We start from the raw sequence: 12538 nt of genomic DNA, 5'->3' as shown, positions 1-12538 counted from the left end.
ATGTATTGTGTGTTGTTACAGATTATTCCCGTCACCAGCATTCCAATTATCGGCGAGTTGCGCCACAGTCGCCGTTCTGTTAACACATATCATTCGGGAGAGCCTTCGCTCACCTCGAGCATCGATGAGTCGTGGTCGTCCAACGCCTCGTCGGCGGTTCGTGAGTTTCCCCTTCTCGGACCACTTTCAGTAGGTACTAACCACGGCTGATCGTGAGCATCCCACCAGCTGTGCCGTTTCGGATATGCTCTGACCCAGTCGTCTGGCCATTACAATTTAGCCTTTGTCAAACTCGCTTACGTCCGCTGCCATCTAAAGAACAAGAGTGTAACATTGATTAATGGAGCTCAGTATCAGGTGTTTTTTATACCGTGTCCCGACTCGCGCACGTACCCTAATTCACCTGCAGTTGCTTCGATTTGCATAAGGACTCGCTGGTCATAATGTTTTGGCTCATCGGTGTATCTGCTGCTGCTAACAAAATTAGACTTTTTAACCATAAGATTTTAAATAACATCTTTAGGCAAAATACATTACAGATCTATTGCAATTGAGGATGGTATACTTATCACTAAAGCATTGCAGTTTAGCCCAAAATTTTGGGACCTTGTATAAAGACTGGTTGTAATTAAAAAGTAATACTTTTCTGGCTCATGCTCACATTGGTTAATTCCTCAGTTCGCTTCTACAAATCAAATAGCAGTACAATAACCTAAGGGAGACTCTTCTCACCTTATACAGATACAATATCGTTATTCCTCATATTAATCGAGAAAGCACAGAAAGGAGCAGTTCTCCTGGCCGGGACTCATGGGGATGATTTTTGTTGAGATTTAGATCGCTTTTCAATAAGTAGCCGAGTGCATTGCACTTGCTGCATCCCTCCAAAGACCGGACATGAATAAAATTTTCAAAAAGTCTGTTTATTTTAATCACTGGAAAAATTAAACGATGGAAAGAGTGCCGAAAAGTTTTCCCGCCATTAAATTAAACAATTTCAAACGTAGATTACTGTTATCTAACAGAAGATACTGGTTGTAACTTTACCATGTATGCAGTACATTTTGGCAAAATTTTATTTTAAAAATAGTGTGCTATATTTAGCTGAAAGTGCAATATATATTAAACTGTTATATGCGTTAAATGCAGAGTACATTACAAAAAATCTATGAATATTTCGTTCATATTTATTTTATGAAAAATGAAAAGTTCTTTAGATTGATATAAGAATTCATGGATCAAATATCCGGTGTCAATGTTTTTTTCCTTTTGTAAGATCGAAATTTTACATCAATGTAAATCGGACGTTCATAAACCAGGGGAACACTGTATATTATATATATATTTTTTTCTTTGGTAGTTATTGGCGCATCGGCTTCTATGGCCATAATGCGCCTCCCAAGGATTTTGCAGTACTTTGATCCAAGCCTGAGGCGGGATTCGAACCTGCGACCTTTGGGTTGCCAGGCAGGCGCTTTACCTACCCGGCTAGCCCGGTCAGCTATTATTATATTTGTACAAATGTGTGTGTGTGGGGGGGGGGGATCGATTTATATGTTGTGCAGCCTGAAAAGCCTGAAATCGCTCAAGGGGAACAGTCCACTCTCTTGGCAAAACTGAGATAAGAGTAGGGCCAACGATCGTCAAAAAAGTACTCCATGGAATGAGTTGCCATGGTTATGTAACTGCTTATAGGACGAAGCTGTCTCCCAACAAATGCAAGTCACATCTATATTGGTGCAGAAAACGGAAGTGTTGGATATTATAGCAGTAACAGAAAGTGATATGATATGACGAATCATCCAATGCAGTGAAAGCATCAAATGAACACCCCAGGCTGTGGAATATATTCAAAGAACGGATATATATATATATATAGCCGTTCTTTGAATATATAATATAATAGCACATTATTTTACTGTATGGACGAGATAGTCCCAGTGCAGTGTCAATGATATGAAAATTATAAAGGTAAAAATAAGGATAAGGCTTAAGTGTTTTCAGAGTGGGAAAAGGTTTTGAAATATATGTAGATTTTTCAGTAAATATGGAAAAAATATTTCTGGTTGGAATTTTGTGGAGATTAGAAGAGTAAAAATAAATAGTAAGAAGCACATGGTATAGGGAAAGGTGTTAAATTGAGGATGGGGATGGGATAAATGCGTAGTTAAATAAAGACGAAAATAGCGATAGAATGAGGATAGTTGAAACGTTCATATCACCCTCATATTGCACTAATAGCTCTACGAACGGGTAGAAAGGTCGAAATGGAAGTATAGAAAAAAAATATTAAAACATGCTGAACTAGCTGGGATTGTAAAGCCCAACCTTTTCGTAAGGGCTCTGGCTTTGTATAACGGACTTGATAGAGATCTGTGAAGAAGTGGAAATAGATATGGAAATAATGACCTCTATAATCGTATTTACCACTATATATATTTATGGAAAATGCAATTACACAAGTTAAGTAACCAACAGCCGATTATAAGCAAGTTTGGTGAATATTTCCCTTCTCTTTATATATAACAGGTCTTAAAAAGGAACCTGTTGCGAAAATTTCGAAATTGGTAGCAGAGTTTTTCTCTAGCTGTCCTAAAGAAATGTAATCCATGTTTTTTTCGTGAGCAGGTAAGCCAGTTCGCGTCGAATCCTTTCTCATTTCTCGTATCAGAGGAAACATAAATTTTTTTTGGTGCCACCATCTTTCCGATTATTCAAAATGTGCACGTTGTTTAAAAATTTCACACATACAAAATGTAGTACAGTCTCTATAATACTTCTTTGAAAACGGCATTTTTATGTTCTTGGGCCCTTCTGCTAAACTTATCTTAATATGCTGGAATGATCTGACCCAAGACATTGCTACATATAACTGGCCTTGACTAAACACAGAGTTAGTAAGCGAAATTCCGACTCTACCAAACGTTTGCCTTTGACTTTTCTTTATAGTCATCACAAAAGCCAGCCGAATAGGAAACATCCGTCTTTTAAATGAGAATGGCAAAGTCGAATCGGATGGAGTCAAATCTACACGTGGTAAGAGTACTCGTTTTCCTCTTCTTCTGTTATTATTTCTAGATCTAAACAATTCTGATGCATAACTTTGACTATAAGTCTCGTACCATTGATCAATCCTTCTGAAATTGCCATATTCCGCAGTAAAATAAACTGCTCATACATTCAACTCAAAAATTTTTGGTGGTAAACCACTTAAACTGAGGCTGTCCGCCGGGAATTCGGTTGGATATCGAAAAAGTTCTTCAGGATCTTCAGATACAATTGTGTAAACACTCTTATATTTTAATGATTCTCCATGCATCATTCGTAAAATTTTTAAATTTTGTAAAATTTATAAATTGATTCTTTGACACTCGTCATTTTTTGGAAGCAAGAATAGCACACGACGAAATGGCATTTACATCAGTAAGTTTAGGGCTAAACAAAAGGAATCAAACTGTCATGAACTATTTGATTAGGATCTAATTCAATTTCGTCCAAAGTTTCAGGCACTGTGGGAAACGTTCCATTTCCGATTGCAAGCAGAAAATTAGTGAATTCTGTTTCATCTTGATTAGAGCTCATGATTTGCCATAAACGGTGAATTTTCAAAGAATTCGACAAATGAGAATATTTTAAACAATTTCTGAAGATTGAGTGCAGTGAACCATGAGGAACAACTGGAAGCACTTGACGGAAATCTCTTCCCAAAACAACAACTTTGCCACCGAAAAGCATATCGTTGTTATTCATGATATCTTGTAATAAGCGGTTAACAACTATGAGAGCATCACAGGAAGCCATTGGCGCCTCATCCATAGTATTAGTCGAGCAGACGTATTGAGTTCAGATGCTGGACTATTTATTTTGAGAAAGGAAACAAACGATTCGGTTAAAGTCATAGATAATTCGAACCAGCTGTAAACTGTACGTCCCCTAGAGAGCAACGCTGCCGCTATGCCAGTCCAGGCAACTGGATTAACAGGAATGTTATTTCCAAGGTAAAAGTTTATTATTCACTGATAAACGTAGGTCTTTCCTGTGCCACCAGGACCATCTATAAAACAAAACAAAGCAAACCATTATTAACTGACGAATCATTGCATTGTACTGCTGTCGTTATCTCCCTAATAATATTTAACTGGTCTTTGTTAGCAGTCTGTATCATGGTTTTATAGAGTTGCAAATAGTTAACTGAGCTGAAGGTAAAGTTTTGATTGTGCGAAGAGTAATGAAGATTTTCTAATAAATAAATTTTCTGTTTATACTCCGGCACGACAACCAAGTCAGTAGAGTTTACAATAATACTTCAATACAAATATTTATCGTATTTAGTAGTCACGGGCTCGAACCCCGGTCCACTCAAGGAACGCGTGCTATGCACTCTCGCTCCTGACCACTGGGCTCCGTCAGATATCGGTACATTCCTTCGAATGATCAAATCACCATAAGTCTTTATTTTCCTTCCGAAATTAACTCTTATTTATAATTTACCTCGATTACAGCACTTATTTTTAATATTTATTGTTAAAAAAACACTTTTAAAACTTTAAAGATAAAAAGAAAAATGATAGTTTTGTACTGTATAACCATTAAGGAAACACCTTTGACATCCATGGTGGTGCCATCTACTGGTAAGAAACGTAACTTCATTTAATGATCGCTTACTTCGATTCGACGGATAACACCACCAAGCCGGAACCGTTTCGAAGCTTGTTGGCCCTTTAGTGTTTACTGTCGCACGCCATCTGCCATCTCTTATATTGTGTGATTAACTTTAAATTAACACTTTAAATGACTTGAGAAACGAAAAGAAGAGGATTTGGGAGCCCTTTTACAAAAATGGCAAAAAAGATGGAATTGTTCAGAAAAAGGTAGAATAACATTCAAAATTTCCCCTTATGTTAATGGTATGAATTATATTAAATTTAATGTTAATGGTATGCATTATATTAAACCAATCTGGTTAGTACCAAATCTACGTTGCACATTCTTACTAACAGGCCACGGATCACTTTTTGCTAAACTGAATAGTCTTGGATTCGTAAAAAAAAGGTAAAGTGCAGCTATTATCAACCCACTGCAGGATGGAAGCCTCCTCAACAATTCATGCTGAGGGAAATGGACCATAATCTGCCACGCTGGTCCAGTGCGGGTTGGCAGATCGACCGTATTCAGCAGTCAGGGGCTTGAACCCCGGTCTACTCAAAGAGCGTGTGCTATTGCACTCCCGACCACTCGGCTACGGAGGCCTGTTGTAGCAAGATGCAACTATACGTGTGGTGATCTGGAAACATGGGGACATGTGTTTAATTGTTTGGAATATGCTGATTTGCGTTTGGATTTACTGAATAATGTTGATAATGTAACTTGTCTGGTCGATGGGTTTGAACAACTTATTAAAACAAGGGAAATTTTATTGCCTTTCAAAATTTTGCAAATTCAGTTTTCGTGAGAAGGAATATACTTTTGCAAGTGGAAGAGTTAAGGTTCAATAATGGATGAATTGATGAAACAGCGCAGAAAGGGGAACTATAGGAAATTTTGGAATTGGTGAAAGAAATGAAAGAGGTGAAAGACTTGTGTAATTTGCAGAATCTCAAGGACTGTCAGTAATGAACACTTTTTTTCAAGAAAAGGGTGAACAGAAAGTGGATATGGAAGAGTCCAAATGGATTAACAACTAATGAAATCGACTTCATCCTCACTAACAGGAGATATATTGTGAATGATGTTACCGTCCTGAATAAGGCAAATGTTGGAAGTGATCACAGAATGATAAGATGTACACTTCATATAGATGCAGGAAATGAAAGGAAAAAACTGACTCTAGTAAATTTTACAAAGGTCTTTGAGATAACAGAAGAGGAGAAAAAGCAGTATGTACTGGAACTTAAAAACAAGTTTGAGCTTCTGCAGACTGCTCAGGACCAAGATATTGACGAGGAATATTACAACTTTCTGAAAGTGATAAAGCCCAAGAAACCTATAGGGAAAAAGAAATCTAAAGAAGAAAAAATTAGTAAAAAAACACTTGTCATGATGAACCGAAGACGACAAATGAAAAGCAACAAAAACACTGACAGGGAGAAAATTGAGTATACTGAGTTATGCAAAGCCATTAGAAAGAGACTCAGAGAGGACATAAGAAGATTTAACACAAGAAAAGTAGAACAAGCATTAAGGGAAAACAAAGGATTTAAATCAGCAGCTATGAGCAGTAATACAGAAAGACAAATGATACTGAAACTGTAGAATAGCGATGGTGTACTTATAAACAGCAGAGAAGGCATAATTCAAATAGCAGAAGACTATTATAGGGAATTATACAAGGAGCGAGGGAATGATGCCAGCAGTGGGGAAGGTGGATTGCAAATTAGCAACACATACATCATACCCGATATTCCTCCTGATGAGGTAGAACATGCATTGAAAAAAATGAAGAATCAGAAAGCCCCGGGGAAAGATGAAGTTACTGTAGAGTTGTTAAAATTGGGAGGAAGAGACATAACACAAAAAGTGGCAAGGCTCTTCACAAAGTGCATTAGAAAAGTTGTGACACCTAAGCAGTGGAATAATGCAATCATAGTTTTGCTGCAGATAAGAAGATAAGACTTTTAGATAAGAAGAGAAACACATGGACTAGGCAGCAAACTCAAGTAAAGGACATTCTTATCAAAACTAAAGAACTAAAAGAACTAGAATGGTCTTGGGCAGGACACATAGCTCGAAAACATGATGACAGATGGACTAAGAAAATAACAGAATGGTATCCAAGAGGAGCTAGAAGAAAACCTGGAAGACAAAGGCGGAGATGGATAGATGAAATTTATGAGTTTTTGGGTAGTAAATGGTGGCCAGTGCTCAAAACAGAAGGAACTGGAAAGTTGCTGGAGAGGCCTTCATCCTGCAGTGGATTGAAAATGGCAAATGATGATGATGATGACCCTCTTCTGCAGTGGATTGAAAATGGCAAATGATGATGATGATGACCCTCTTCTGCAGTGGATTGAAAATGGCAAATGATGATGATGATGATGATGACCCTCTTCTTTACATGGAACATGTAAAGAAGAGGGTTATCATCATTGCTCTGTTCTATGTTTCTCTGTCATCATCATTTCTCTGTTTATATTTCTCTGTTCCTAAATAAAAAATAACAGTATGTTATTTTTATATAGGAACAGAGAAAATTCTTTGCAAAGGTGGACAGGATGTTGGTACTTTGTTTCCTTAAAGGGTGGGTGTCCACTTCTGCTCCTACCAATGCAGTTGGCAAGAAGCCTTAATTGTTTTTCTTGGTTTTGATCATATAATAACACCTTCTTCCAGCTTGGTTTTGCTGGTTAATATGAGTAACCTCTGTTGAACTCTCTGGCTGCTAGTAGATGGCTGTTCGTTGAACTCTTTTATCTTTTGGATAATACCGGCGATGATCAATCTCTAGGATGTGATGCTTGTGCTCATTTGTGGATAGTGTCTCTCCATCGGTTTCTGCTGTAGCTTACTTGCCAGGTTGTTGTGCTGTAGCTTACTTGCCAGGTTGTTGTGCTGTAGCTGAGGGGATGATCATTGCACAGTATAGTTGATTTGTAATGTGAATGTGAAATTTGTATTGTAAATAATTGTATACTGCACTATAATATTTCTATATGTATGAGTGATTTGCCAGATGTTTTTTTGGCTAGGGGCTGCTTTACTCAATAAATGAAAAAAAAAATGAATGCGTAATTAACTTCATAACTGGGTACTATCAGTATGTTCTATACATACTGACTGCACCGGATTGTTGAAGTGGCACATTGCAATGTAAAAAGTTTAAACTTTCACTAAATTCACATAATTGAAATTACCAGTATTCTTGTCAAATGCATCACAGAATCAAATAATTGACAAAAACGTTGAATGTTTCAAACAGTTTTATCGGTAACATTTCCATATTTTATCAAATGCAAAGGAATACGAATAATTCCAGTTGTTACTAGATCAACTAATTTTTATTTTCATTAGAAATAACTTTTCCGACACCCATAAAGGAAATATCAGATCAAGAGTTTATGGAGATCTATTCGACAATGAAATCAGAAAGTTACATAATTTGTGCCTGATTTTTGAAATATAGATAATATTTGCAATGAAAATAAAACTTTTACTAAATCTTTCTTTGAAGTAAACATTTTTCGGTATCTGCTAAAACCTTTATGTCGAAATTCAATACCTGCATTACATGCGAAAATCCAGGATGACCGTTTAATTTTCCAAAAATTTTTTGAAACATCGAAAATATGTCTTTCCTTTGATTATGCATCTATGGGAATGATTAGGTAGAAAACATGACGTTTATTGTAATCAGCGCTTCGGTTTATGTTATCGATTTTTTAGCTTATCACTCTTCATGCGTGTGCAGTGGAAGCGATTTCATAACATCCCAATTTGTTTTTCTACTCCGACGCTCGTTGTTCTAGACATCTCTTCCTTTTGTTCAAAAGTTACTTTGCTGAACGTACTGTCTACATCTACACCAAACATCAGTCGCTATCTAAAACTATTTCTCGAGGGTGTCCCCGGGGGTCCATTCTCGGTCCCCTGTGTAGAGCCTCGTCCTTGATGATTGGCTGTCACGGTCTCTGACACGGTCGATGCGCAAATGATTGCGCATCGACCGTGTCAGAGATCTTTGCCGACGATCTCTCCATCTTAGTACATGGTAACTCCAGGTTCCAATTGGAACAACGGACCAACTCTGTAGTCGATAACTTGCTGGAATGGACTCTGAAAAATAAATTAAGAGTGTTACCATCTAAAACCAAGATGATGATATTTCACGGAAAATTATACCATAAGAGACCTCCGGTTGTCAAGCTTAATGGAGTACCTCTGCCACTCGTGAGCATTTTGATATCATTTTTGATGAAAAATTGTCATTCTTACCACACATCCAGAATCTTTCCAAAAAAGTGAAAACTTTTACAGCCATGTTCTTCAAAATCTCTGGACAGGACTGGAGTTTAAAACAGGAAAACCTCAGAATTCTATACTACACAGTGTTTATTCCAATCGTTACATATGCAGCCAGCATATGATTTCACAGAACTTTTTGCTAGTTCTCCTCAGAACTTATAGAACAATTTCAACCTCATCTTTGCAAGCCATCGCAGGCTTATTACCTCTGGATCTGTATCTTACGTACAAAGGCTTTGTTTACTGTATTCGTAAAGGATATCCTCTAACCTTTTCCGATTTGACCTATGATCCCACTGCCGATCCAAAGAATGAAAAAGCGAAATGTTGGACTGAGCTTCATAAAAGAAGGCAAGTGAGATGGAATTCCTCGACCAAAGGAGCAGTGACCAGATGTTTTATACCTGATATTAAATTCACTATCTCAAAAAGTAATTAGTTTTAGTTCTACTCAAGCTTTCTTACATCATACATTCTAATTGGTCATGGTTCATTGAACTCTTGTCTTCTTCAATTCAATCTAGCAACGTCAGATACCTGTTTCTGCGGCGCCTCCGAAGATTGGAGTCATGTCTTATTCTTCTACCTAGTTTACCAAGATTTAAGACAAACATTATCTAGTACAGTGCATAATTTCTCTCCTGGAAATGAAAGATAACTTACTGCAAATCAAAATGCCTTCTCAGCTCTACAGGAATTTGCCACATAGGTTTTCAACAGACGACGCGGATTACTGAACTGACTTCTATGCTCAACAAAGCTAATTTTTTTTTTTAAATTTCTTTTTCTTTAATAATAATTCTTATTTTATTACTTCAAAATTTTATCTAATTAAATTTATTAGTATTCGTTTTTTTTATTTTTACTTATTTATTTAGTTTATTTATTTTTTTGAAACAATAATACTTTGTCCATTAATGTTTTTTTCCTAAAATTGTTAATTATGCTGGTCCCTTGGGAACAGTTTTTCTTTCTTTTTTTTTATGCTAGTCTCTTAGGGGACAGGATTCGCTGGTCTCCAGTTTATTAGAGACGAGATTTTAAACTGCTTGTACCCAGAATTGGGCTTCCTGGGTACGAGAACTGCTGGGATCCATTGCTATTACACTTTCTCCAGTGAATGGGAGACTCTTTGTGGTATTCACCACCGTACATAATTATAGGAGACTGCTGAACCCATAGGACTTACGCTTATTCCTATGGGTGCTGGAAAGTTTAGTATGTGCAGTTGGGCACACTTTTTCGTGGCGTGGATGGGTACTGGGAAGCAGCTTTCCTGGTGATCGCTGCTTACTGGTAGCAAAGCGGCCAGAAACAGCTAAACAACACAGCTACACAAACATAACACTACATTTAATTTCTGGCCATTGTACAGAATTTTGTATATCATCACAGAGAACAATGGCGGAGATGAACTAACGTTCAGGGGCCGCCTTGCGTAAGGCACAACACATGTCCACAAACACACACACATTCTACTCCGACACGTTCTGTGTCTCAATTACTGCTGTTTCTTCAGGCAGTTTGAATAGTTCTCTGTGCTCTTAATGTGTGAGAAAGAAAGTACTGTATCTACTGTATTCCTAGTTTTTTGTAGTAGAGCATTAACTCCTTTTTTTAATTGCTGATTTTAATGTTTTCTTCTTTTGTTTTTAACGGTTTTTGTGGATTACCAAAACCATTATGACAGTTTCACTTTTAACGATGACTTTCTCGAAGAAATAGTGGACAGTCAAATGAAAGTATTTTAAAGTGCTTGACTTTCACCTTTTCATGTACATATTTCCGCTCTGCATTACACTAAAAAGACAGAATTCATGGGATACCTGGTTCCAGGTCAAGGCGACGATGTCACCACTCTCACTAGTGGACAAACCCACCGCTTGGCAGGTATATAGGTACACTGCATCACTGTATTCACGTAGACGGTGATTCGATGTCAGTACGGATAAACGTCGTGAGTTAACCGACTTTGAAAGAAGGATGATAGTGGATGCCCGGCTCATGGATGGTAATAAAACAACGAAAATGGATGATAATAAAAACCACCTTCTTTCAAAGTCAGGCACCATTATGCCTGACTTTTGAAGGAAGGATGATATCGGGTGGTAATAAATTGCAAGATCCCCGTTCGACAGTATCAAGAGTATATGGGGAATACGCCATTGCCGGAATAGCATCTTTGGGATGCTGTGGAAAGGTCCTTTCGAGCTTTGGATCCTCCACCCAGGAATGAGACGGAAATATGGATAGTGGTGGGGCAACCAGGGATGGAAATACCTGTGTAACATTTTCGTGAAATAGTGGACTCAATGCCACGGCATGTGACTGCCCTTATCCGGGCGAAAGGTGGGCCTACCTGTTAATAGGTTGGTATCCGATGATTTCTGTCCACTCAGTGTAATAAGCAATGCTGAACAGCTGAATTGTTGTTTCATCGGTTTTTGTTATCAATTTACTTTTGTTATCAATTTACTATTGTTATCAATCAGTTATTCTTATCAATTAATCTGTATCCCAAAGTGATCAAAATAAGTGGTATCCACTGTAATACCAACTGCTGCTGTTGATTGTTATTCCAAAAGATATTGCGGTTGTTCTTTGCATGCTTTCTTAGAATGATAGAGATGACAACACTCAAAGCCAAGAAAGACAGTGGTACAATCATCAGGATTACAGGTGGAGATCATTTCCATTATTTTCATAATACTGTGAGAGGTTGAAATTATTACTATTACTGAATTTCTAACAGTCATGTTCACAAAACCGTGGAAAATCCACAGAACCAAATAATAGACTCAAAACGATTTTTTAAACATTTTTATATAATGTTTAAAAAATCTTCAAAGATTTTTCAGCATTTTCATTGCATTATAAGAACCAAATATGATAAGTTTTGAAATTTCAGTATGGGTGCTAATAAGTGTATTGAAAACATAAAAATTGACACACACAGCTTCATTCAATGAGTTATAACCTTACAGTATAAAGGGTGTCTCAAAAATACACAGCATAACTTCGGGAATGAATTCCTCATATGTAGACAATAAAAATATTTTATATCAACGTAGTTCCGGAAATGCTTGGTTTCCGAGTTTTGAAGGTCTGTCTATGAGATTTAACTGTTCACATCACCCTTATAGTAATTGTTCAAAATGTCCACCTTCTGCCTGAATACAGGCCTCATATCGACGTCTCATGGACTCGCGAAGACGATGCCAAATTCCTGGCATGTTTCGCATTGTCTCACAACCTGCCACAATTCGATTGCGGAGAGTTTCCACATCAGCTACCGGAGTCGAATACACCAATGACTTTAAATGGTCCAGAAGAAGAAATCTAGTGGGTTTAAATCAGTGAGCGTGGAGGCCAGGCAGTTGGTCCACCTCTACCTATCCACCGATTGCTCCTGATTTGAGTACATGGTCCGAATGGAAAACCACCAGATTCTGTCAGTACCATGTGATGAAGGAAATCACCTGCGGGAGATAAAACATTCCGGTTAATAAATCGGGAACCAAGCATTTCCAGAACTATGTTGATATAAAATATTTTTATTGTCTACATATGAGGAACTCAT

This window comes from Mastigoproctus giganteus, chromosome 3 (assembly GCF_048544385.1).
Source record: "Mastigoproctus giganteus isolate SK-2022 chromosome 3, ASM4854438v1, whole genome shotgun sequence".
Lineage (NCBI taxonomy): Eukaryota > Metazoa > Arthropoda > Arachnida > Uropygi > Thelyphonidae > Mastigoproctus > Mastigoproctus giganteus.
This window is presented reverse-complemented; position numbering follows the sequence as displayed.